A 24747-nucleotide genomic window follows, 5' to 3' on the forward strand; every position below is an offset into this window, starting at 1 on the left:
TGAACAGGAAGGAGCTGATTGTGTAGGGCGCACCACAAACCTAAATTTTTCAGTCCTTGGTGCAATTTCTAACATAGGTAACCCTTGATGCTGCCCACTGAGTGTCAGCTGCTCAAGGCAAGGCTCTTTGCTTTGGTAGCAGATACATCCTGACTGCCCAGGACAAGCCTGTGCAGCTCAACACACATTTGCCAGCTGTGCTATCTTAATATTATTTTTATCCTCAGCTATCTTTCCTCACCCATCTTTCACTTTCTCCACATATTAATCTTTTCCAAGCATTCTCTGTGACTCCTCAGGTTTTTTTTTTCTCAAATACAGATGCTACAATTTTTAAATCTGTGGACGCATGCTGCTTTTGGTGTTACAATGGCCATAAGCTATAGGTCTAAGTAGTTCCAATTTTGTATTCTCTCTTTGAGAAAAGGATGTTGTTAACTATTTTCAAAGTGGTTTTTTATCTTTATTGGAACTTGGTATTTTCTCCATGTGGGGTTAAACAGGAAACATCGGAAAAATTCAGGCCTTTTATCCTTTATTACTTCCAGTGCAATGTTTTTCTATTGTGCACTCTAGTTAGACGTATTTGCCAAGGTATCATTAGGACTTTTTGCATTTGTTATATAATCGGCTATGTGCTGAACTTAGACTGTGCTTCAGTTTGCTGGTGCTTTCACGCCCTCAACTCCTCTGCAATGCTAACACTTCAGTCTTTTTACATTAACCTTCCTGTGTCAATGATCTGACTGCTCATTCTAATAAAATACAGTACTCTACGCAGATAAGAGTCTACACATCAACACAAATGTGAACCCAGTGCAAGCAATGATTTGAATGAAATCACAAAATATCTGAGATGATAAAAACATTATAGAAGTTTTCATCTCACTAATAATGAAAACAAATTAAAAGTAATTAAAATGAAAACATTGTTTTAACCCATCAGCAGTGATTAGGAAAAACATTTTCTCAGCACATGCCAGTATTCTTCTGAGAGTAGAACAAACGCACTTCTGGCTCAGGAAGCGAGACATGTATACTCCAGAAACGAACTTGTGCTACATGGCATAAATGAGGGGAGGAGGGGACCTTCTACCTTAATAAATGGGTCTCAAGGACTGGTAGCATAGATAATTACTACGGCAATAGTAACATGATGAGCCTTTGTGATGGCCTGGGACAGGGTTAGCAGCAGATGCTGCTGGAAGGAAGACCCTATTGAGGGTCCAGGCAGGCATTCCGCTCTCTGTAGCCCAGGAAAATTGAAGGTGATACACCGTGGTCTCTAAACATGAAACAGGAAAACATCTTGTGACACAGGAGCAAGCAGAGAAGGTAAACGGAAAACCTCTGGGTAGAGGATGTTTTATGAAAAGAAGGAAAACAGCCTCCAAATGAATGGCTTTGGTAGCGTTTCTTTGTGAGATAACTTGTTACTGTACCACTAGCATCCATTTATCTGAAGCCCATTGCCGTCAGGTCAATGGCTCTGTCATTGTAATACATAGCTATTGAAATGTAGAAGCTGGATTGTTGTAAAATCATTTTTAAAATCGCCTTTATTAATGAAATTCCATGAGATCCTGGTATTTTGTGCAGCTCAATTAATTTAATTGTATCTGGTGGTCCAGCTCCCAAAGGGCGTCTCAGCATCCCTCTGTTTCATCCCCACAGCTGGGCCCATGTGCTTTGGCACAGCCTTTGCGATCGCACTTTTCTACTGAGTATGAAATTGGAAGCTCTGCGAGACACTGAGTGGATATATGAGCTGAACAAATTATTCTATTATTCAGGACAGTATCTCTAGTTGATGTGAGCTCTCCCATCCACAGTATTTTTCCCAGCCCTTGCCCTCTATAAACCTCTCATCATACATCTCCAGATGACTGTGTTCTGACACAGAATCAGTGGATGACAAGCAATGCATTTGGTCTACTGGGACACATGCACTCCATGAGAGCTCGGTGGCACTTTTGTTTTGAAACATCAACCTGCACATTGAAATCTAGTTAGCAGAATGCACTTCCATACATGGAATGTTAGAAACACTCCTAGTGGAAATGCCCTTGTGGGATATTCAGATCCTCTCATGAGGGGGCTATTGCTTTTGTTGAGGGACACCGTAGTCCCTGCATGGTAAAAGTCTGCCAGCCTGCCTGGGATTCCACCCTTGCTGGCTGAGAGTTGTTGTCGTATTGGATGTGACTTTCACATACATTTCAGGGAGGAAGGAGACTGCCCCAAGTTTGGACCCTTCAAGGAAATAAGTGACAACATTTAGTAAGCTGGAAACAAAATTAATTTTGCCCAGGGAAACCCTTCACTACAAAGTCCAGGCCAACACCCAGGTGAGCCCCAGTCTTCCAAACAAATGTAGACAAAGCAATGAAGGGAACAGGCACAGGACTCCTCATGCCCCGAGGAGTGTCCATTTGGTTTTGTTGGCAAAGCCTAGACTATCATCAAGCCAAAGGCCTTTAAACTGTGGCTTGAACTGTGCAGAAAGTTTGCTGGTTTTTTCCCTGTAGCAGACTGTTAGGGAAATGGACCTGGGTATATCCGGTGCCTCCTTACTGTGGGAACATAGTGCTGAAGGGGTCCTGTTAACACGGTCAAGAAAGCGTGTGTAGGGTGTCCTGTCTTGGGTTACTTCTATAACTCTTCAGGGTCTAACACAGACACAGTTCATATCTGAAGTCAAACTAAAGGCCCTACTAAAGGCCCTTTTAACATGGGAATAAATGTGAAAAACAGAAATGTTAGAATAAAATGTTATAAAGGAATGCACATGTTAGTCTTGTCTAACGCAGCTGCTTTTATCATATTTTCTCCAGAGAAAGTCAGCAGGTCCAGTCAGTGACTCAGGAGCAGTTTGACGGCGTGTAACATTTAAACATGAATGCATACATACAGACACACAGACATCCACCCACTTACAAAGATATGCACATAAATAAGACATACATACATAATGCACATATATACATTCAGATATACAGAACATTCACATATTTACATGCATATATACACATGTACACACATGCACATATACATGAATAAATGAACATATATACTTACAGACAGACACACACAGGCAGACAGACATATACACAAACCTGTATATATACACATATACCCATCAACATGTATACAAACACACATGTACATAAATATATATACAAACATACACACATACCATACCAACACTCTCCCTTTCTCCCTTCAATTCCTGTCATATGTCAGTGGGGGTTAATAAGGATGTGTTAAGATTGAGGTTCAGAAATATCCCAAGCCCATCAAGGGACTTGAGTTTATGAGATAAAAACAAAAATGTATGAGAAAATAGAAAAAGTAGGGAGATGTTTATAAAAAAATAGCATAAATGTTGTCAAGTTTGGAAGTATATGAATGATGTTTCAGTGAATGACAAAGAACCCACTGTGACTGACTCAATGCCCACCAGTGCTGGCCATGTTCAGTACAGACATAGGTGGCACATGGTGTTAACAAATGTCACTATGTACATATATTGTACATGGCATTCACCCATGTCAGTACATACATATATCACTGATCACATGTATATAATACACATATATCTGGTTCACAGTATTTACTAGTGTCAGTACACACACACACACACACACATATATTTATATATATGATACAGTGTTCACCAATATCAATATACATATATATGACACATGGTATTCTTCACATTTAGTTCATATATGTTACATATTATGGTGTTTTGAATGAGAATGGTTCCCATAGGCTCATATGTTTGCATGCTTAGTCCCCAGTTTGTAAATTACTTGGAAGAAATAGGAGGAGGTGAGTCACTGGTGGGGGACAGTGGGCTTTGAGATTTCAAAAGCCTACACTAGGCCCAGTCTCTGTCTCTGTCTCTGTCTCTCTCTCCCCTCTCCCTTTTCCCTCTCCCCTCTCTTTATCTCTATTTTCTGTCTGCAGATCAGGATGTAAAGCTCTCAGTTACTGCTACGGCACTATGCATTACCACCATGCTCCCTCCCATGTTGCTAATGGACTAAGCCTCTGAAACTGTGAGCAAGCTCTCAATTAACTGCTTTCCTTCATAAGAGTTAATTTAGCCCTGGTGTTTCTCCATGGCATTAGAAAGTGGCTAAGACATTTCATATTTATATGTGTAAAAATTTATGAACAAATCTAAGGATAAATAGAGGATTGGAAACATATTATGAGAAAGACAGCATCCTGTCCATTGGGGGATATTTGTGATCAGAGCTACTGGGAAACCACGCACTTTCACCTTCTTGGTTACAAGTTGTACACTCCTAAGAACGCCAGGGGCCTTTGGAGGTAGACAGGGTGCCAGCATGTGTCCACCCTGAATCCCCGAGGATGCAGCTAATGGTAGCTTCTTTCCTGCACCTGACCAGAGTGCAAGGAGAACTCAGTGATGTTTGCATGAAACTCTGCATCTCTCATCCTGTTTGTGCTGTGGTACAGCATTTATGCAGAAATCTACTTTCACTGACATCTCACGTTTACTTCCAGTTCTGACGTAGATTTCCATATTCTTATCTGTGTGAAGTCATCGAAGGGAAGCATAACACAGTCATGTATTGCAGTGTTTGGTTTCAGCTTTTGGGAGATCACCTTCATCTCGCTGTACTTAGCGACGTCTGTTGGCTTTGGTCTGTCTGGGGTTACATCGCAGAATATGTTCAGCTGTTACTCCTTCCAAATTTGAAATCTTCAGCCTAAGATGATATTCTCAAATTCCTGATGAAATGAAGACTGGGTGACACTAGTTAAGGATGTCTCCGTGAGCCTTGTTGAAATGCCTTAGTGAACATTAGGTCAGCAAAGACTGACTGCCTTCTGTTGACATTTCTGCAGTGAGATATTTCAGTAGGATGTAGGCATTATGCTTCTTGGGACTTTGTAACCTTGGTTATATAAGATATAGGCAGAAGGTTGAAGAAACATTGAAAAGGATGGAGGGTGAGTGACCCAAAGAAGATTGAAAACATTATCTGTTGTGCCCACATCTTGGTAGATTTATGATCAACTAATACAACCGAGGATCATCTGGGATGGAGTTTCAGTTGAAGGATTGCCAAGGTCAGAGCAGCCTGTTGCCACACCTGTGGGGAATTGTCTGGATGGCTGATTGATATGGGAGGGCCCAGCCCACTGTGGCTGCAGATCATCTTGCAGCATAAGAGAAACTGAGTACAACAATTGAAACAAGTCCTCAAATCTGCTCTGCAGGGCAGGTTGTCATGGCCCTGGAGAACCCAGGGAATCCAAGAAATGTCCTGGGAAATGGGTGAGTAAGAAGCCACCAGTTCTGCTCATCAGTACTGTGGCTAAATTAGTTCTGTGAACCACAGTCAACTCTTATCTGTGCACCAGTTTAGTTATAAAAGTCTCTGAAATATTTCGGCATATTATGTGTTTTATTGACACGTGATCCTTGTCATGGTTCTATGGTCTATGCTGTACCTTTAGTGCACTGTGAGGGGAATGTGTTGTCATGGAGACAGATACAGACTGCACAGGTCCATCTAGCAAAACAGCAGGTATGGGCTGGCCCCTACGGTCATTGATCTCAGCTATTGGCTTTTGACAGGGTTTACAGTTCTTGACATGGTTTGTCTTGTGAAGCAGCCCTCACCTCTGGTCAGAAGAAGTTGGTTGCCTGTATAACAACCATGCCACTATATCACAAGTGGGCACATCATGCCTAGAAAGATAGTCATACTTAAAGACACTCGTGGTCTATAACAGGGTAAAAAGCATCAAATCTTTCTCTTCCCAGATACCGGTGTAACATCATCCAGCACTATAAAAGCTGGTTATCAGGGAGGAAGCGTCCAGTTTAGTCCCACTCTGATTTCTCTAAGACTTGCAACCAGTGTATAGTATCTTTAACAATAGGCTCTTACCATCTTCTTGTGGCAGATAATCAAGAATGTTGACAATTGCCTGTATTGTTTAGGGGACCTACCGGGCCTCCCTAATGGACAACTCATAAGGTGGTGTCCCATAAATGGCACTAATGCAGTGTCTTTCTATGTAACCCAAGCTGGTCTTGAACTCACAATCCTCCTATCATAGTTTCCTGAGTGCTGACACTGATAATTGTGCACCCTGATGCTAGGTTATTATTTCTTAAATGCTTGTGAGACTCACCGTTGAAGCCATTAAAGCTGTATAATGTCTTTCTGGAAATGGTTATAGCAGAAAATTGAATTTCTCTAACAGATGTAAGGCTATTCAGGTAATAAATGCTTTGGGGATGGACATTGGTATTATATACTGTAATGGTTTGAATAAAAATGGCCCTCACAGGCTCATATATTTGAGTGCCTAGTCACCAGGGAGTGACACTATTTGACAGGATTAGAAAGATTAGGAGATGTGGCATTGTTGGAGCAAGTGTGTCACTGAGGGTAGGCTTTGATGTTTCAGAAGCCCATGCCATGGCCAGAGTTTCTGGCCAGAGCAGATCGGGATGTAAGCTCTCAGCTGCTTCTCTAGCGCCATGCATGCTGTCATACTCCCTGACACAATGATCATGAACTAAACCTCTGAAACTGTAAGCCAGCCCTCGGTTAAATGCTTTCTTTCATAAGAGTTGCCGTGGCCATGGTGTTTCTTCATAGTGATAGAACATTGATAATTTATTGTCACAAAGCATTTCTTATTATTAATATATCTATTATGTTTTAAAATCTTGAAAATCTTTAGCAACTCCACTGCACTCATTTGGACTTTTAAAAAGATTTATGTTATTTATGTATGTAACTATTATATCTGCATGTAAGTATGTGTCCACATGCATACAGTACCTGAAAAATTCAGAGGAGTGTCATATCCCCTGGAATTGGAGTTCAAATGACAGAGAGCAGCCATGTATATGCTGGGAATCAAATCCAGGTCCTTGGCAAGAGCAGCCAGTGCTCTTAACCAATGATCCATCCCTCCAGTCCTTCATTTGTACTTTTTGTTAGTTGTGTTTCTGTATATTTTCCTGGTTATTTTGGCTAGACTTTTATTTATTTTGTTGAACATACAGAGCTATCACTTCTTGGCTTTGCTATGCTACCACAGTTATCTTGACTTGCACTCTGATCAGGTGTTGTTTTTTGATTTTATTTACTTTTCTGCTCTAGTTTTTTCTCAAATGGAAATTAAGGTGCCAATTATGAATTATTATTCTAACCTGATATGATCATTTAATGTATAAATTTGCTTTTAGAAGTACCTAAGTTAACATGCAATAATTTTATTTTCATTCCATTCAAAACCTGCCATAGCTTTGTGATTTCTTCATTGGTTTTGTTTTTAATTTCTTGTTTGAAACAGATAGTTTAAAGGGTACAACTTGGTTTCTGAATATGTGGATATTTTTCAGAGCCCGTGTTGTTATTGATTTCTATTCTTTTTTCCATTATAGTCAGATTCCATACTCTCTATGACTGATTTGGATGCCTTTAAATGTGTTGAGACTTGCCTTGTGACTCAGAAGAGAGCCCCCTAGAGGGTGTTCTGTGAGTAGCCACACAGGCTGTGCACATCTCTTGCCATTGTGGAGTGATCTGTGCAATGGGAAGGAGGAGATCATATAGGTAGCAGAGTTTGGTGTCCAGGTTGGTTCTGTCCATGTTTGAAGGAAGTTTGGGAACCTTTAGTTATAATTATAGGTTTATGAATTGCTCTTAGAGACACTATTGGGTTTTATTTCCAGCATTTTGAAGCTCAACTATGAATTACACATATCTCCAGAGTTATTGTATAATTACAAAATGCTTCTTAGTTGCAATACTGTTTTTCAATTGACTTTGTCTGATGGTAACAAAGCTACTCTAGCTTTCTCTGTACCAATGCAAATATGGTTTTTATTGAAGAATTTAGGGTTGCAGAATTAAGGTCTTGCATTTGTTGCTGGCCCCTGCAAGGGGATCTCCAAGTCCTTAGTACTCACTGAGTGACAGGAGGATCCCTGGATCCTGTGGGTCTCTGAACCATGCCTGATATTTTATGCTTAATATGCCAACCCAGCCTCTGGGATAAGGCGGAAACTGAGTTTAGAGAGCTATTGATGAATGCATCAGTTAATCATCCCTATGCCAAAGAGCCCCAGTGAAAGGTCTAGTGAGTGCCCAGGCTAGCACCATTCATGTGTAGTGTCAACACCAGGAGATTATGGTTTCAGGAGACAGTATTATCCATGTGCTTAGAATGGCTCTTACTCTTCCTAATTAATAAGCTACAAATATGCGTGGAACATTGCTGTGGAATAATCCTTCTATATACTATGTGGATATACATTGCTATGCTTGGCTTAATAAACAAGCTAGACTGGCCAATAGCTAAACAGATAAAGTTAGATGGAAAAGTCAAGCTGAGAATGATGGGAGGAGAAAGGGTAGAGTCAAAGGTGTCACCAGCCAAATGGAGAAGAAATCGATAGAGGAAAAAGCCCTGAGCCTTCGGGCAGCACATAGATTAATGGACACAGGTTAAGTTGTAAGAGCTAGTTAGTAATGAATATGAGTTAAAGAGGCTGCAGCAAAGTCCAAGAGGGTCCAGAAAGTAGCCTGTGATGATAAAGAACCAGACAAGTCCTGGCGGAGGGGCCTGGACTCTTTCCCTTCTCTTCTTTGTGCCACTGTTTGGACTCATTGCACATTGATTCCCTCGTTATGCTTTCTCACCTTGATTTCTATGCCTCTTTGTTGCTTTGGCGGTTGCCTTTGGTTTTAGACAACACAACTGCATGTCACCAGCTATTTTCTAATTAATCTTCATATCATCAGAATCCAATGTAATTGGCACGTCTTCCTCTTTATCCCCATACACATTTTATTTCTGTGTATGCTCTACCATGTTAAATAATAGGCCTCCTGGATTTTAATGAATAAGCTATTATGTGTGAGCCTTCTAGAGAGAGGTTCATAGTTCTTTGTCCTCCAGCCCCACTCCTGCACTCCTCAGAACGATTTAAGATTAAATACATCAGACCTGTTTGGGGCCAGGACATGTGGCCCTGGACAATAGAAGATACTGTGTTCTTCCAGAGAGAAGGGAGAGGTATCGTTGTTGACAGTTACCAGCAGTCCCACTGAAAACACACGATTCCTTGGCAGAAAATTTTCCTTCATGATTAACGGAATGTATTTGAAGTTTTTGAGACTTGCTCAGTGTGTTCCAAACTGTCTTCTGATTTCTGTAGCGATATTTCATTTGTATTTTAATAAATAAAACATGACTGAAGTTCAGATACTAAAACAGCCACAATGATCAGCCTTACAGACAGGGCAGTGGTGACACACACCTTTAAACCTAGTAGCCATGCTCATTTGCCAAAGAAACCAGCCTATAGTGGCGCACGACTTTAATCCCAGAGATGAATATAAGATGGGAGGAAACAGCTCTCACACACATTCTCATTCTGAGATTCCTGGAGGCAGGAGCGCCATTTCAGACTGAGGCAGAGGTAAGAGCCAATGGTTGGCTGTTTTGCTTTTCTGACCTTCATGTTGAGCCCCGATTTCTGTCTCTGGAGTTTTATTATTTGTGCTACATTTTTCACTAAGTATGTATGTTTTACAGGCTAACATACCAGCCGTCAATCTTCTGACTAAGGAATTATTCATACACTTACATGAGGAAACCTTCTGAGATGGCTGGCTCTTAACTTTTCCTGCACAAGCTTGAGACCTGAGTTTGACTCAGAACCCCTACATGAAAGGCTAGATGTGGTGGTATGCTTTCTACCATTTGTAAAACAAATCCGTGGGAGGCAGAGGTGGGAGGGTTCCTAGGGCTCAGTAGCCAGCTAGTCAAGCCTAATTGGCAATCTCCCAGTCCTAGTGAGAGATTTTGACTCAAAAAAAAGATGTATAGTTCATGAGAAAAGATGCCTCAAGTTGGTGTCTGGTCTCCACACACAGGTAAACCTGTTAAGACTTACCTGTGCTCATAAACCCACAGCATACACACATCTCAGCACATAAATATGCACATTCTTGTACATGCAATCACACATAAACACATGCCTGTATACACAATATATATACACACACACACATATATATACACATAACTGTACATACATACACACAAATATACATATATGCATACAGAAAAAACATTTACTGAGAGTGTATTTTGTGGCAACAGAAGATCTGGTCATGAATGGAGCAGACACCATCTTTCCTCCAGGAAGCCTCTGCCTGTGTCTGCCTCTGATTTCTATGCATGAGCTCAGATTCTACATCTAAAATCCAATAAAACGTCCCCAACCATTCCTGAAGCTCTTGTGCTCCACTCTCCAGAGAACAGAGAGCATGCTGCCACAGGTGTCTGAGACTGGCCTTTTCCTCAAACATTGTCTGTTGTGGTTGTTATTGATTACCATGGACTGTATGTGCATGGTTGAGATTTAGTGCCTCAAGTATTCCTTTAATTACTTGTGAATTTCTAATCTTAGGTAAGAATATAATTATCACTTCTTTTTGACCATATTCTGTACCATATGAGCCCAAAGCAACGGTAACAGGACATGATAAAAAATGTTGACTGTCAACTTGACAGGTCAGTTACTGGGCACACCTGTGAGGGAACTGTCAACTTGACTGGTCAATCATCACTGGGCACACCTGTGCAGGAACTGCCAGCTCCACAGGTTACAGGCCAATCACTGGGCATATCTGTGAGGAAACTGTCAACTTCACAGGGTATAAGCCAATCACTGGGCAAGTCCATGAGGGGCTTTCTACATTGGGTTAACTGAGATGTGAAGACCCATCTGAAACGTAGGCAGCACTTCTCCATAGATGAGGTTCTGGACTGAATAAGAAGGGAGGCCATGTGACCAGCTGCCTCACACTCCAGCCTCCGTGCCTTCCCCACCATGTTGGACTGCATCCTTGAACTGTGAGTCAAAATCAACTCTTCCTTCAGTTGCTTAGTTGGACACTTTGTCACAGCAGCGGAAAGTAAGTGGTACACAGGGAACTCACCGGAATTGTAGATATAGGTTTTTCTGAGAGTATCTGGGGCATTTATGCATTAGGTACATAAATATGTAGAATGTTGTGTGTGAAGTCCTAGAACATGAAATAACTTCCTGGAATTACCAAGACCCTGGTGCCATTACATGACCTTGGCGAGTGGGTCTGGCACTCTTCTTGTTGAACTTCTCATGAAGGAGACTCAACAAAGCCAAGTCTGTGTGGTTCTTATGACATTGCTGAGTACACAATGTCCAACCATCTCATCCCTGACTCCACAGGCTCTGCTGTCTGTGTACTACTTCAAGACTCACCTCCGCCCCAAGCCACCCATGTGCTGAAGCTAGCCAGCATGCAGCTGCGGAAGAAGAGGGGAAAGTTCTAAGTACTGGCTCCTGTGCCCAGCTGTGCCTCCCTAGAAAGCGCCATGCTTTGGGGGGAGGCCCTGTGCAAGTGGACAGGAGAGGGTGCTGGTACACTGATCGCTGAGGACTATGTAGATCCTGGGATGCAGAGCCTTGAGGCTTTGTCTGTAGAAAGAGAAAAAGGAAGGAAGACAGAGAAAGGAAGACATTGCAGAGTGGCGGCTGAAGGCAGAAATTATAAAGCTTTTGAGGAAGGACATGAAAACCATGAACCTCCTCCAGGAAGGAAAATAGACAAAGCCTTGTTGTGCACTGGAACTCCAAGGCCCTGGGGAAGCAGCCTTTGTCATCAAATTTCTCACAGTTCACACAAAGTTAACCTAGGTCTTCTTTTCCAATATTTATTTTTGTGCCTCTGAAGCTTCCCACATCTCACATACTGCTTTCTTTTCAGAGGAGTTATGACAGAGAGGAAAGGCAAGTATTGATATTTCTCCAAACACTAGGGCAAGTACATGAAAACTTCAAGCAATTTGTTTAAGTGGCAGTAGTCATGTGCCTTCAATACTGATCTTTTGGACTGCTTATGACAGACCTGAGAGAGCTGAGCCTGTCACCTGTGCTCTGAAGCCTGTCCTACCAAAAGTTTGGAGTGGGACACACCTAAATCCAGACCTTGCTTCTACACTGACATCTCTGCCTCTTCGCCTGCGACAGGGGTCACAAGGCCTTGTGAGGCCTCAGAAAATTAAAAGAAGCAATCTCCCAACCCAGCATGCCCCTGTGCCTGCAGAGGTGGAGAATTAGTCATGAATTATCTCAAGCTTTATTGCAAGGAGCTTTGTTGTCAGCATGCCAACATTGGTTTGTGATTCTCACAGAGTTAATATCTCCCAATAAGAATTCTGTTTGTGTCCCAGATTTCTGACAAAAGACAGGCAAGAAAAGACAAACACAAACATCGGCTGCTTGCTGCTCTTTGAGATTGGTTGGTCTCCTGCCCCTGCCTGAAGCATGACAACCGATTACCCGTCTTTCAGCATAATTTATTACTCTTTTCCTCGGTTATTGATGCCTCTAGATGTGCTGCATCTTATCTACGGCAGCGCTGCCTCCAGTGCCCAGACCTGTTTGGAAAATGCACAGGAAGATTTTAATTCTTTTTTTCTGAGTCTAAATACCTTCTTAAGTTGGAAAATAAAGTTTGTGGACAAACAAGCCCCTGCATATTTTCTAAGTACATGGAGGACATGTTTCAGTGTGTTGGGAAATCCTCCTGGCTGTGTTGCACATCACCACCTCTGCCTCTGTCCACTTCTGAGCCACTGTCTGCCTGTATCACTGCAGGAGCTCAGTGTTGGCTTCTTTTCCTCTCTCTCTCTCTCTCTCTCTCTCTCTCTTCCCCTCTCTCTCTCTATTTCTCTTCTTTTCTTTTTAACTTTTATTATCCTTTGTGGATTTCACATCATCTCACTTATCTACCTGTCTCCTCACATCTGCTGGTTGCCCTTACAGCCTCCCCTTTCCCACCCCCTCCCCCCATCAAGACCAAATTTAAAAGAAAAACCAAAAACCAAACCAAACAAAGAAACAAAACAAAAGCAGAAAGAAGGAGCAGGAAGAGAATCTTGTCACAGAAGCTGTAGCGTGACCCATTGACATACACAGCTTACCCTTTAGTCCATTCATCTTTACTTTCTATGAGTCATTGATCTGGCTCAAGGCCTCTGGTTTCTGTTACAAGACCGATAATGGGCTGTCACTGGGGTTCCTCTTGGATATCCTGTTGTCCTGCATCATGGAGATACTACTGTTTTGGATCTGTAGGTTCATCCCCTTCACATGCTCCAACAGTTCATAGATTCAGTGGATACTGGGATGGGTCAACTCATAGCCCTGGTTCTGGAACTGGGTGGTAACTGGGTTGACAGGCTCACTAGCTTTCCCTCATCCTAACTACCAAGACTAGCTCTCCAGCACTTCCTTGGCTAGCTCACCCAAAGCAGTCTACAGCAAGGAGCAAGGCCATCTCTCCTGCTCTCGGGCCCACAGATCTGGTTTACCCTCACTCATCCCTCCAGGACCAGCTCTACTGCTTTTCCCAGGCAAGGTACAGGACCCTCTCTCCCAGCTGCTGTAGGGAGAATATATGATTAGGACAGGTTCAACTCACCTGCTCTCATGTCCTCAGTGAGGGTTCATCTTCATCTGGCCAGAGGGTCAGCTCTAATGTAATTTCCAGGACAGGTGCTTCGCCTATGATGAGTGATGGGGCCATCTTTCTCAAGTATATGGGCAAGCTCTCCCCTGACGGAATAGGGCCCACCCACCTGCTACAGTATCCAGGGATGGGCAGTACTGCCCATCCCAGGACCACTGAAGGACAGGGCTGGCTCAGTACAGCATGGTTCCAATGATCCACGTGGTAACACAAGTCATGAACATCACGACAGACCCCAGCTGCAGCAGGACCATAAACCTAGGCATCAGTGCTGACTTCTTGTCCCCACCTGTCACTCCTAGCTAAGTAGGCACAAAACCTTGCCTTGGATCTGATCACTCCTCTACTTAAGACCTGTACCAACCTTTATTGTGCTTAGACAACCCAATGCCAGCAGCAGCCCTTAATTCCAGGAGACACAAATACCTCCCTCACTTCTGCCCACTGGGCCTGTTTGCCCCAAACCTACCTACAGGCTCCTTGACATTCTAGTCTGTAACATGAAGGGCTGGCTTGTTTATTGGGGTTTTCTGTCCTGCCTGGTTCCCACAGCTGTTTATTCACAAAGAAAATCACACAGAGATCTCTATAAGTTATAAAGCTGATTGGCCCATTAAGTCAGGCTACTTATTAGCTCTTGTAGCTTATATTAACCCATTATTCTGATCTATGTTAGCCACATGGCTCAGTACCTTTTTCAGTGGGGTAGATCACATCCTGCTGCTTCGGTGGTATGGGCAGGAGTGGAAGGAATCAACTTCCTCCTTCCCAGAATTCTCCTGGGAATTCTCATTCCATCATTTCTACTTCCTGTCTGGTTTTTCCACCTATACTTCCTGTCTGGCCAATCAGTGTTTATTTAAAACATGATTGACAGAATACAGACAATTCTCCTGCACCACTAGTCCTCTATGCCAGCCTGTCCCAGCCTAGAGCATCTGCCCCACCATTCCTAGCATAGGCAAACTGTGAGGAGGGTTAAAGTGTCCATGACTGTGGCATAGAGTACCCAGAGTAAAAGTTAGTTGCTACTGTTCTGTATTTGCTGCTGCAATTAGCATAAAGATCTGTGGTGTCTATAAAGCAAATGTTCTTCCATGGTAGCGAGCATCAGCCAGCTGCTGATAAACAAGAGGAAGGAGGAGCTTGCTTCTGTCTGTCAGTGCTGAGAGGTTCCATCTCCTCTTCTTAGCCTGTGTACAGAAATGTCTGCCAGCCACTCTGGTCCTTAGGCTACTAACACAGATTTATGCCACCATCTCTTTTGAGTCTATTGCTTGCATAAGGCACACTGTGGTATATCACATAATTTACACACTTTACACACACACACACATTTACACACATAGAGCTATATATGACGACAGAAAGTTATCTCCTTTATATATTATATAGTACAACATATATAAAATAATCCTTTATATAAACTATACATAAACAGGAATATGCAGATGTGAATCAGTTGTGAATGTTGAAATTTATGTAAAAATGATTATAATGTGTAAGAATATAGACTTTTATATGTATACAGAGGACCCGAGTTTGATTCTAAGCATCTACCTGGTAGTTTTCAGCATTTGTAACTGCAATTTCAGGGAATTTGATGTCTTCTTCTGGCCTCTGTGGCATACACTTTCTATTGCCCAGTGGCACTGAGCACTATATGGAATTCCTAAACTCACACAAATATACACATACATATGAAAATTTTAAAACTAATAAGAGTATATAGTTTTGTATATATAAATATATTTAAAATTTCCAGAATTCTAATTTTAATTACCTTTGTGCATATAAAAATGTATAGCTATGCACATAAATGGGTATGCGTATGAATATAAATTTGTGCACGCACATGTACAAATACAAATCCAATCATACACAAATAGACATAGACAGACAGACAGACATGTTACATACATATCTCATTTGGTTCTACTTTCATGGAGATCTTGATCCTGTATAGACTCCCATTCTAGGCATCTATGTGCTTTACCCCCAAGCAGTTCAGGTTTTTACTCAATCTGTGTTTAAGGCAATCCTTGCGTCCACCCACATGCATGGCTTCCTGCTCCCTCCACTCCTGAGGACTCTTACCTGCCTATGCTTGCTTCTCTTCTAATACCATGATACCACAATGCAGTGGTTACTTCTCTACACTTGGACCGTATCTCAACAGGCTCTGTCAACAGGGGAAGGTGATAGTTTCCTGTCCGTAGGTTTGACAACAAAACACACAGCGTGGCTATCAGACGCTCATGAAGCAAGTCACGGCAGTCAAAGCAGAAGAAACAACACTGGGCTGGGAAAAACTGGGGATGACTTTTGCCCTGTAGCTAAGAGCCATTAGGAAGATCGGCCATGGGTGTGAGACTGAGGAATGAAATCACCATCCAGCCATTTGTAGTTCCATTTTTAATTATTGGCATGATGATATGTAACAAGTAATAAAGTGTAGATAGAGGCCATTTTAACAAAATAAAGATTCCCATGAAAATTAATGTTTCCGATTTTAAATGTCAAAATGGTGTTTCTTTCCCAGCAGTGTATAAAATAGAGGTCCATTTGACATCGGATGGTACTTTAGACTTGATAAAATATGTAATTTGTATGGTGGCTGGCACCCTGTCAATGCTGTCGTTCTTGGTCTGGTGTCTATCATCTGTTAGTGATTGCTATCACTGTGCTGCTAGGGCTCTCAGGCCGTGGCCAGGAAAGTGTGGCTGAGTCGGTGCTGACAGAGCCGTGGAGAGAGTGCTCTACGCGTTCTCTCCCTTCATCTGCTCAGGCAAAGACATGTGTTTGAAGAATGGCATGTTTGTAGCTCAAGTAGGTGTTCTCTATCTGAATTCTAAGGTTCCTTCGGGAAGGGAGAGGTGAGCCCCTCTTTGCCTTTGCTCTTTCCAGCCACTGAGCTGGAGTCCTGCTGATCCCACTCCTTGCCCACTTCATGTTCCCCTTTCCATCCTGCAGGTTCTTACATAACTTTGGTGTCACCTCCAAAGGACCTTTCTAGAAGTCTTCTCAGAGTTAAGCACATTAGACTCTTGTGACAAAAAATTCTCAATTTTTTACTCACTTATTGTCGTACATTTTAGATTATCCAGTGACTTCATGGTTCTTGCATCATTCAAAGGTCTTGGGCAAGTCTGTGGCTATACTTACCTCCCAGCTGTATGTGGGTTCCTAGAAGCTGGGAGGAGAGCTGTATGAAGATCTTATGCAATGCCTTCTGGGTAAGCAATGACCTATAAAGAATCTGACTTCACATTTCTTATTGCGTGTCTCTCCAGATTTCTTTTCAATTGTAGCTGATGTGAAAGCAAAGTCTCCTTCTTTTTCTAATCTAGGCATTCAGCTCTGGCTGTGTTTGTGTGTCTGGCCTTGTGTGCATTTAGGGATAGCTGTTCTCTCTGTTATATCAGTGTTGTGTGGGTGAAAGGGTGGGAAGAAGCAGGGAGAACAGTCTAGAGAGGGGATGACATCTTTCAACAGTACATAAACACATCTGTGGAGATGTGATTTATCAAAGCAGGTCTTAGGCTGAGTGTGAAAGCAATTTAGCCAGACTTCTGTGGCTCTCTGAGACCCCTCTCCCTGAAAATGTTTGTCATAACACAGAATCTTCTCCTGTTTGGGGAAGTAGACCGTGGTAAGTCAGAGGTGATATTTATCCAATCAACATTTCTTTTAGAAATGAGAACACACTGGTGTCCTTTGTTTTAAAGATAGCAGGCATGGGTTGGAAAGGCCGGTGAGATGCGATGAGAACCACACTGCATCTGAGCTCTGACAGAGGAGTGGAGACTTGGAGAAGTCCCGGAAAGCACTGGCTGTCTGGAGCCTCATCGTATGATCCTGAACGTTAGAAACCCCAATGGCATTTTTTTTTGAGGTCTCAGTAGAGTGTGGGTGGCGTACACATCATGATCCATTCCTTAACCTCTCTGAGACCAAGGTCATAAATCTCAGTAGCAGGAGGGGAGAATTATAACACTTTATTGTGTCCCAGAGTTAACCATGCTTTTCACCCCTGCTCACATCTCATGATTTGCCGTCACCAGCTATTTCCACAACTTAGATTGATTCCATTGCTTAAAATAAGACTCTGGAGGCTGTGGGGGAGGATGAAATCTGAGAGAAAAGTCTGTGACCTGCAGACAACTCAGGGACAAAGGAGTTCCGGTGGTGACAATAGGCAGGAAGCCAGCATCCTATTTCCTCTCTCACTCTCTGTTACAGTTGCCTGTAACTTTAATGAGGAATAATTGATGGAACAAAGTCAAATATATTTGTGTCATAGAAAGTGGCACAAGCATGAGGACCTGAATTAATCCCCAGAACACAAGTGAAAAAAAAAAAAACAGGTGTGGTGGCATTCATTTGCTGGGGAGGCAGAGATGGGAGCACCGCTGGGGCTCACTTGACAGCCAACACTAATGCATTCAGATGTCTCTCCAGTGAGAGATCCCGACCCAGAAACAAATGGCCAGTTTCTGAGGAATAGTCCTGGAGACTTCCACATATATCCACAGTATATGTATACACCAGCATGCTTACACAAGAAGACACACACACACGTGCACACACATACACGCACACACGCACGCACACACACATGCACACACACACACACATCTACTTCTGATGCTGCTACATTGTGAACTAATCATCTCTCAGGGTGGTGATGATATATATCACTTCCCTATGTTGCCATCATGTGTGTATGACTGTGTGCGTGTGTGTGAAGCTCTCCAAGCTCTGCCCTCTCCGTAAGTCTGACCTGTGCGGTGCATTGCTGACTATCCTCAGCATGCCCGCTATTCTTCTCCTGATTTGGTTTATTCCATTTGCTTCTCCTGATTTCTGTCCTGCAACCCAAGTTCTCCCTCCCACCAACCGACCTTTGATAGGTGCCATTATCCTGTATGAGTAGTTCACGGAGGTCTGTCTTCTGTGAAGCTTCTCCTGTGTTTAGTCTTCTGTTACCCGGGTTCACCCACGTTTTTGCAGCAGGCAGGACTGACTTTCTGCTTTCCACATGTCACCCACTCGTCTGCTGGTGGACACTGGGTTACTGCTGTGTCTTGGTTTGGACTGGTCTTTTTTCCTGACCATCAGTGGTCTTTTCTCTCATACCTGTTGCCCATCTGATACCATCTTTGAGATGTTTGTTCAGGCCCTTTCCTCCTTTTGAGGAACCTGATTATTTGTTTGTTATTGAGTGCATGAGGCCCTAATTACCTTTTGATATTTTTAACTTTCTGCCTCCCAATAGTTCAAAAGCCTCTGGACCCCATATTTTACCCTTTGCTCAGTTCTATGTGGTGTCTGTACATCAACACAGCACAAGCACCTAGCATGGATCCAGCGTTCAAAGGCGATTGATAGCTGAGAATAAATTAACCTGGCTTGAGACATTGTCTTGGAATGCTTTATGGGCCCTGAGCTTGTGTTTTATCTACATGTAAGTATGTGTACCACGTGTGTGCCTATGCCCTAGGAAGAAGACATTCAATTTCCTGGAACTGGACTTGGAGATGGTTGTTAGGACCACGTGTGTAGCTACAAATATTCTCCATTCCACTGGTCCCCCTGGACCGGGTTTTTTCTGCCCTCCTGTTCCCAAAGCCGCTTATGAAATAACCAGTCTGAGGCTTAATATTAATTACAGATTCTTGGGCCTATTAAAACAGGCTTCTTATTAACTAACTCTTACATCTTCAATTATCCCATTTCTATTAGTCTGTGTATCATCACAAGGCTGTGGCTTACCAATAAGGTTCTGGCCTCTTTTTCCATCAGCATCTACATGGCATCTGCCTGACTCCACCTACTTTCTCTATATATCTTTGTTTGAATTTTCCACCTGGCAATATTCTGTCCTATCATAGGCCAAATCAGCTTCTTTATTAGCCAATGGTAATAAAACATATTCACAGCATACAGAGGGAAATCCCACATAACATGTGGGTGCTGGAAATTAAACCCAGGTTCTCTGGAGGAACAGTTAATACTCTTAACTTCTTTTTTATTGTTTTTATTGAGCTATATATTTTTCTCCCTTCTCTTAAGCTCCACTCCCCTTCTACCCTCTCTCATAGTTCCCATGCTCCCAATTTACTCTGAAGATCTTGTCTTTTTTAACTTCCTATGTAGATTAGGTTCATGTATGTCTAGGTTCTCTGGGATTGTGATTTGTAGGCTGGTTTTTCTTTGCTTTATGTCTCAAAGCCACTTATGAGTGAGTAATATGATATTTATTTTTCTGAGTCTGGGTCATCTCACTCAATATGATATTTTCTAGATCTATGCATTTGCCCGCAAATTTCAAGATGTCATTATTTTTCTTCTGTGTAGTACTGCATTGTATAAATGTACCCCATTTTCCTTATCCATTCTTCAGTCAAGGGTCATTTAGGTTGTTTCCAGGTTCTGGCTGTGACAAACAATGCTGCTATGAACATAGTTGAGCACATGTCCTTGTGGTACAATTGAATGCTCTTAAGTTTTAAGCTATCTCTCCATCCCCAGTATCTTGACTTGTAAAGGAACAATTGCCTGCAAAGAGACATTTATGCTGTGATTGTGGTGCCTAAGGGAAGTACATGCAGTAGAAACAAAGTCAGTCAGAAGAAAGAGAGAGAGAGAGAGAGAGAGGTCTCCTATGAGATGGTAATGCTGAGAAAGGTAAAATAAGAAATTCTAGGGTCCCAGTCCCAACTCCTTCTGGCAAGGATGTGTTGTAAAGCAAGGCTGGCACTACCTCAGCACCAGACAGCTCTTCTGACTGCTGTGATGTTTCAGCAGAAGGTAGTGGTGGTTTGAATAGAAATGACCTCCAAAAATTTGTAGATTTAAATGCTTTATAACCAAGGAGTGTCACTAATAGGATGTGTGGTCTTAGTGGAGGAATTGTGTCACTAAGAGATGAACTTTGAGGTTTCAAAAGCTCAAGCCAGACCCAGTGTCTTTTCTCCTACTTCCTGCTGATCTAAATGTAGAACTCTCAGCTCCTTCCCAGCACCATGTCTGCCTCTGCACTACCATGCTTCCTGCCATGATGAAAATGGACTAAACCTCTAAACCTCTAAGCCATCCCCATTTAAATGTTTTCCTTTATAAGAGCTTCCATGGCCATAATGTCTCTTCCCAGCAATAGACACCCTAACTAAGACAAAAAGGGATGTGGATTTCCAGGAAGGTGAGCCTTGGTCAGATCAGTTTGTATAGCTTTCCTAAGGCAAAACCAGTGAGAGCCAGGCCTTCTGTTTCAACTTGGAATGAAGATAATATCACAAATTGTAGAAATAAGGTATTGCCAATATGTCTGAGTAGCTAACTTTTCAATGCTGTCTGTTATGTAAACTGATCTTCTCATCACTGATGTGACTCCTAATATATTTAGTAACTAAACAGATGAATAAAACAGAAAGATAATGAAAACTAATAAAAATTGAGAGAACCATTAGCTCCATAAAATATTATAAGAAAGCTACAAAATAATCACAATGAAAATCATATCCACTGATTTTCTATCTAAAACACAAGCATTCTACATTCCAAACATTAAGAAGTAGTTAACATTAAACATTAAAACCTGAGACATTTGCAACAAATTCTATCTATTAACACACTTAACATGTTACAATGACAAGTTCACTTGAAAATCAATTAAATAGTAATAACATGTTGACTGAGCCTCTAATCCATGGCCAGCAGGGCCTTGAGGACACGGCTGTGAGAACATGGACTCACTGCTGGAGCAAAGTCAGAACCTGAGCAGAGCAAGTTGACTGGTCTGTGATCCAGGTGAACGTGTCCCATAACTCAGCTCACACAGGCTGCATGTGGCCAAAGACGTCTGTGAGTGTAGTCCAGCACAAAAGTGTCAAATGTACAGTCATGATATAGCACAACAACAAGTGTAGAAAGGACAGCCATGAATATAGCCTCGCAGAAAAGTGTAGACAGGACAGCCATGAGTGTAGCCCAGAACACAAGTGTAGAAAGGACGACCATAAACCGAATCCAAGAACACATCAAAAACATTATCCATTACGATCAAGTAGGCTTTACCCCAGAGATGCAGGGCTGGTTCAACATACAAAAATCTATCAATGTAATCCATCATATAAATAAACTGAAAGAAAAAAACCACATGATCATTTCATTAGATGCTGAAAAAGCATTTGACAAATAAAGGTCTTGGAGAGGTTAAGGATACAAGGATCATACCTAAATGTAATAAAAGCAATTTATAGAAAGCTGACAGATAATATCAAATTAAATGGAGAGAAACTCAAAGCCATTTCACTAAAATCAGGAACAAGACAAGGCTGTCCACTCTCAACATATCTCTTCAACATAGTGCTTGAAGTTCTAGCCATAGCAATACGACAACATAAGGAGATCAAGGGGATTTGAATCGGAAAGGAAGAAGTCAAACTTTAGTTATTTGCAGATGATATGATAGTGTACATTAGTGACTTCAAAAACTCTACCAAAGAACTCCGACAGCTGATAAATACCTTCACTGATGTGGCAGGTTACAAGATCAACTCCAAAAAATCAGTAGCCGTCCTATACACAAAGGACAGAGAAGCAGAGAGGGAAATCAGAGAAACTTCACCTTTTACGATAGCCACAAATAGAAAAAAATATATTGGGGTAACTCTAACCAAGGAAATGAAAGACCACTTGATAAGAACTTTAAGGGATTGAAAAAAGAAATTGAAGAGGACACCAGAAAATAGAAGGATCTCTCATGCTCTTGGATGGGTAGGATCAACATAGTAAAAATGGCAATTCTACCAAAGGCAATCTATAAATTCAATGCAATCCCCATCAAAATCCCAACAAAATTTTTCACAGACCTTGAGATGACAATAATCAAGTTTATATGGCAAAACAAAAAATCCAGGATAGCCAAAACAATCTTATACAATAAAGGAACTTCTGGAGGCATTACCATCCCTGACTTCAAACTCTATTACAGAGCAACAGTGTTGAAAACAGCTTGGTACTGGCATAACAACAGAGAAGTCGACCTATGGAATTGAATAGAAGACCCAGATATTAACCCACAAACTTATGAACACCTGATTTTCGACAAAGGAGATAAAAGTATATAATGGAAGAAAGAAAGCATCTTCAACAAATGGTGCTGGCATAACTGGATGTCAATCTGTAGAAGAATGAAAATAGATCCATATCTATCACCATGCACAAAACTCAAGCCCAAATGGATTAAGGACCTCAATATAAATCCAGCCACACTGAACCTGATAGAAGAGAAAGTGGGAAGTAGACTGCAACACATGGGCACAGGAGACCACTTCCTACATATAACCCCAGTAGCACAGACAATAAGGGCAACATTGAATAAATGGGACCTCCAAAAACTGAGATCCTTCTGAAAAAGCAAAGTTTGCTCATTAAGACGAAAAGGCATCCTACTGAATGGGAGAAGATCTTCACCAACCCCGCATCAGACAAAGGTCTGATCTCCAAAATATATAAAGAACTCAAGAAACTAGACATTAAAATTCTAATTAATCCAATTAAAAAATGGGGAACTGAATTAAACAGAGACTTCTCAACAGAAGAAGTTCAAATGGCCAAGAGACATTTAAGGTCATATTTAATTTCCTTAGTGACCAGGGAAATGCAAACCAAAACAACTTTGAGAATACCATCTTACACCTGTCAGAAAGGCTAAAATTGAAAACACCAATGATAACCTTTGCTGGAGAGGATGTGGAGTAAGGGGAGCACTCATCCATTGCTGGTGGGAATGCAAACTTGTGCAACCACTTTGGAAATCAGTGTGGTGGTTTCTCAGGAAATTCGGAATCAACCTACCTCAGGATCCAGCAATACCACTCTTGGGAATATACCCAAGAGATGCCCAATCATACTACAAAAGAATTTGTTCAACTATGTTCATAGCAGCAGTATTTGTAATAGCCAGAACCTTGAGACAACCTAGTTGCCCCTCGATGGAAGAATGGATAAAGAAAGTGTGGAATATATACACATTAGAGTACTACTCAGCGGTAAAAAAACAATGACATCTTGAATTTTGCATGCAAATGGATGGAAATAGAAAACACTATCCTGAGTGAGATAATCCAGACCCAAAAAGATGAATATGGTATGTACTCACTCATTTGTGAACTCTAGCCATAAACCAAGGTCATTAAGCCTATAGTTCACAAGCCTAGAGAAGCAAAATAACAAGGTGAACCTAAAGTAAAACATATATAGATCCTCCTGGAAATTGGAAGCAAACAAGATTGCAGGACAAAAGTTGAGAGCATGGGGGTGGGGCAGGAGTGGGGGTGAGGTTGGGGGAAGGGGAGAGGGGGAGAGGGAAGGAAGTAGGGAAGAACTGGCAAGAGCTTGGAGGAATGGGAGGGTGGAGATGGAGGAAGGGCAGATATAGGATCAGGGAAGAAGATATCTACATTAAGGGATCCATTTTAGGGTTGGCAAGAGACTTGGCTCTAGAGAGGATCCCAAGTGTCCATGGGATGTCCCCAGCAAGGTCTTTGGGCAGCAGAGGAGACAATGCCTGAACTGTCCTTGCCCCACTATCACACTGATGATTATCTCGAATATCACCATGGAATCTTCATCCGGCGATGGATGGAGATAGAGAAAGAGACCCTCATCAGAGCAAGAACTGACTTCCCAAGCCTGTTCTAATGGGAGCTCACCAAATCCAGCTGGACCGTTCTGAATGAACATGTGATCAAACTGGACTCTGATTATGGCTGACAATGGGGGCTGACACCATTGATAAAGGCACTGGGACTTGTTTTTACAGCATGTACTGGCTTTTTGGGATCCTAGTCTATATGGATGCACAGCTTCCTAGGCCTGGATGTAGGGGGGGAGGACCTTGGACTTCCCACAGGGCAGGGTTCCCTGCCCTCTCTCAAGCAGGGTGGGAGAGGGAGGATGGGGTGTGGGGGAGCAGGAGGGGGTTGGGAGGAGGGAAGAAAGTGTAAATAATTGAATGGAAAAATAAAAATAAAAAAAAAGAAAGCACAGCCATGAGTGCAGCCCAGCACGAAAGGATAATCTTACTTCAGACATCATGAACCATTGTGAGCTTTCCTGCTGTAGCTCGACTGTGCATTTC

General features: G+C 42.1%; 1 protein-coding gene and 1 long non-coding RNA gene across 2 annotated transcripts in view; one reads left to right on the forward strand and one right to left on the reverse strand.

The window, feature by feature from the left end:
* Dpp6 (dipeptidyl peptidase like 6) overlaps positions 1-24747 on the forward strand; it is an 868555-nt gene that overhangs the window by 32740 nt on the left and 811068 nt on the right. The gene's annotated exons all lie outside the window — the stretch shown is intronic.
* On the reverse strand, positions 12188-14333 carry LOC125404360 (uncharacterized). The gene is made up of 4 exons (XR_007233252.2): positions 14291-14333; positions 13551-13633; positions 13051-13168; positions 12188-12504 (listed from the first exon to the last, which is right to left on the reverse strand). It is a non-coding gene; the product is annotated as an uncharacterized LOC125404360 (long non-coding RNA).

Source organism: Myodes glareolus, chromosome 6, assembly GCF_982192425.1.
Source record: "Myodes glareolus chromosome 6, mMyoGla1.1, whole genome shotgun sequence".
NCBI lineage: Eukaryota > Metazoa > Chordata > Mammalia > Rodentia > Cricetidae > Myodes > Myodes glareolus.